The sequence below is a fragment of the Suricata suricatta genome, chromosome 6, assembly GCF_006229205.1.
Source record: "Suricata suricatta isolate VVHF042 chromosome 6, meerkat_22Aug2017_6uvM2_HiC, whole genome shotgun sequence".
NCBI classification, from domain to species: Eukaryota; Metazoa; Chordata; class Mammalia; order Carnivora; family Herpestidae; genus Suricata; species Suricata suricatta.
This window is the reverse complement of record NC_043705.1, coordinates 20193538-20196834: the sequence shown is the minus strand read 5'-3', so window position 1 is coordinate 20196834 and position 3297 is coordinate 20193538. Positions and strand designations below refer to the sequence as shown.

The window sequence follows — 3297 nt, the reverse complement described above, 5'->3', positions numbered from 1 at the left end:
ACACCCTCAAGGTCCATCCACTTTCCTACAAATGGCCAGATTTCATTCTTTCTCATTGAAAAATGTGGAACGCTTCACGAATTTGCGTGTCATCCTTGCACAGGGGCCATGCTAATCTTCTCTGTATCGTTCCAATTTTAGTATATGTGCTGCCAAAGCGAGCACAATGTCCAAGTTTTTATTATTACCAATGATGGATCCATAAATTCAATAAAATATATACCTCATGATATTTGAGAGTTTATTCATTGGATACATTGCTGATTGTAGAATTTTGGTTCAGAGTGTAAGCATTGTAAATTTTGCTAGTTACTGCAAAATTGCCCTTGAAAAAGCTGTATCAATTTACCTTTTAATCAATGATTATTGTCATCATTGTATATTATCAGAATAATATTTGCATATTTAGAGAGAGCGACATGGGGCAAGTTGGAGAGGGGCAGAGAGATTGGGAGACACAGAATCTGAAGCAGGCTCTGTGCTGACAGCTCAGAGCACATTGCGGGGCTTGACCCCATAACCTGTGAGATTGTGACCTGAGCCGAAGTCAGATGCTTAACTGACCCAGCCACCCAGGCGCCCCAGAATACTTGGTTTGCTATTCACATAGTTGAAAATAAAATCTGTTTTGGTTTGCAATTATTTAATTATGAGTGAAGTTGAATATGATTCCATTTTTTTTCCTACCCACTGCATGTTAATATCTTTTGCCTATTTTTCTATTGGGTAGTTGCATACTTTCCCTTAGTGATTTGTAAAACTTTTTACAAATTAAAGATATTAACATTTTTGTCTATTATGTGTTGCAAATACTTTTACTATTTTGTGATTAATTTTTACACTTTGTTTATAATTTTTTGTATACAAGTTTTAATCTTCTTTATGATTTTCAGGTTGTACATAACTTGAAAATTGCTTAGAACCCTATTTCATATGTTGTCATTTGCTTTGTAAATATATATAAAAAGAGCCAAATTTTGCTCACATGTAGCTCAGCCTTTTTTTTTTTTTTTTTCAGAGACATATATGTGTGAACTTCCAATTAGGAACTACCATAGATCATTAATATGATGAATCCAATTTAAGCAAAAATCTGTTTAACTTTTAAATGACTACTATTTCCTTATTCCTTCAGTGGTCCTAAAAGTCAGTGGATAGGAAAGTGCAATTAATAAAGGACAGTATCTTACCAGACATGAAGTATGTACACTAAGAAGTTAGAAAATACCTTCTCTCCAACCTTCCTTCAATTTACATGTCCTCACTTCATCGGAAACACTGTATCAAATGCTGTCAGAAATTTAAGCATCTCTAATAACAACTTATTCATGGCTAAACTTTGGCTTATAATAAATGAAATTGACTTACACCGAGTTTATGTTTGCCTTAGAAAAACCTATAATAGATATTTTAATAGAATATTTAAAAGATAGTAGATGAAGACTCTGAATACACTTAAGGATATCCAAATGAGTTATTATTTGCGTCTACAAAAGTAATCCAGTGAACCTAGCTCAGACTTAGTTCCAAGCTTAAATGACTTGTAGTTCAGTCCAAATTAAAATAAGAGCACCTGGTTGGCTCGGTCGGGTAAGCATCTGACTTTGGCTCAGGTCATGATCTCACAGTTTATGAATTCAAGTCCCACATTGGGCTCTCTGCTGACAGCTTGGAGCCTGGAGTTGGCTTCAGATTCTGTGTCTCCCTCTCTCTTTGCCTCTCCCCTGCTCGCTCGCTATCTCTCTCTCTCTCTCTCTCTCTCTCTCTCTCTCAAAAATAAGCAGTAAAAAAAATGTTTTTAAGTAAGACACTGAACAGTCTAAATAGTAACACTTGCAAGTAGTGAGTAGCAACCAATCATGCAAAACTTTACATTCTTGTTTCATATATATTTTTAAGCTTCCTATACATTATTATGTAAAATAAGTTAATAATAACATCAAGTCTTATCTTTGATTTTTGTTCAGTAGGCTAGAAACTCAAAGCCACTAGATAGTTCCTCCTAGTTGAAAACACAAGATTCCATATCTTGCTTTCTCCACAGCATTCTTTACCTCAAGCCTATATAATAGAGGCATCAGGTCATTTTAGATTAGACCTCATACTTCTGGTTTTGGAGGTTAAGAATGTTTCACATTGGACTGAGGGAATTGTAACTATCCTGTATCTGACATATAAAAATGACTCAAATTTTCTAAAAGATTATCAGTTTCATGAAGCTTGTTGTTTTCGATAAAAGCAGCTTATTAAGTATTTAACTAAATGTTATTTGGTTTATAGCCTTGTAAAACTTTATCTTACGATTTTTTAAAAACTGCGTCTTAATTTTTGCTTAAGTATAGGTGCGTTTATAGTGCTGTGAGAAAACTATTTGTCTCTACTTGAAGAAATTAAATAAAACTATAACATAGGTTGGATCATACATTAAAAATGTCCCTAACATGTTTACATTTCTTGCCTAAATGTTTATTTCTCGGGCCACTTGGGTGGCTCAGTCAGTTAAGCTTCGGCTCAGCTCATGATCTCACAGTTGGTGAGATGGAGCCCCGCGTCGGACTCTGTGCTGACAGCTCAGAGCCTGGAGCCTGCTTCGGATTCTGTGGCTCCCTCTCTCTCTGCCCCTCCCCTGCTCACACTCTGTGTTTCTCTATCTCTCAAAAATGAATAAACATGAAAAAAATTTTAGTGTGTATTTCTCATTAAATTTTCAGATAAATTAAAAAAAAACATTTTGGACTGTAGTACTAAAAGTTGAACACTAAATTGCACCTCCACTAAAGAAAATGTAGGAGTCAATTATGAAGTTAAAGGGTAAATATAGAGTACTTTGTCAGTTCCCTGGACCCTATCAGAAATAAACCTTTTAGAATATCAGAAATTTCAAGGCAGCTAAAAATAGGTGTTTTTCAATGTTAGTGTTTTAAGCTGCTTTTAGAAATCTCTATGTATATTATTTCCTCTGATTTTTAAGAGAATACTGAAAATACTTTAACGCTTTTTTGACTAAGGTCAGTTTTTGGAATGATAAAGCTATCATAACATGCTGAAGGTGGTAGCTATAGATAACAAGTTTAGATTTATTGGAAGACCATTCTCCATGGATCTCTCGTGTTTCTACATATCTTGCAAGCAGAGACATTAACTGCCTTTGTTCCAGACTCTTTTTCTTGAATGCTTGTATAGCAACAAGGCTTTGAAGATTGAGATAATGTCTCCTTGGGAGTTAAGAGCAAGTATGCTCAACCTCCCATTAAAGCAAGTTCACGTTTCTTAAGCTCAGGTTCCCTGAATTCCTCT

The 3297-nt window shown here is 34.9% G+C and overlaps 1 non-coding gene across 1 annotated transcript; it reads right to left on the bottom strand.

Annotated features, from left to right (window-relative positions):
* Positions 1-58: 58 nt before the first annotated feature.
* LOC115295023 lies at positions 59-165 on the bottom strand. The gene has a single exon (XR_003910257.1). It is a non-coding gene; the product is annotated as a U6 spliceosomal RNA (small nuclear RNA).
* Between the last annotated feature and the right edge of the window lie 3132 nt (positions 166-3297).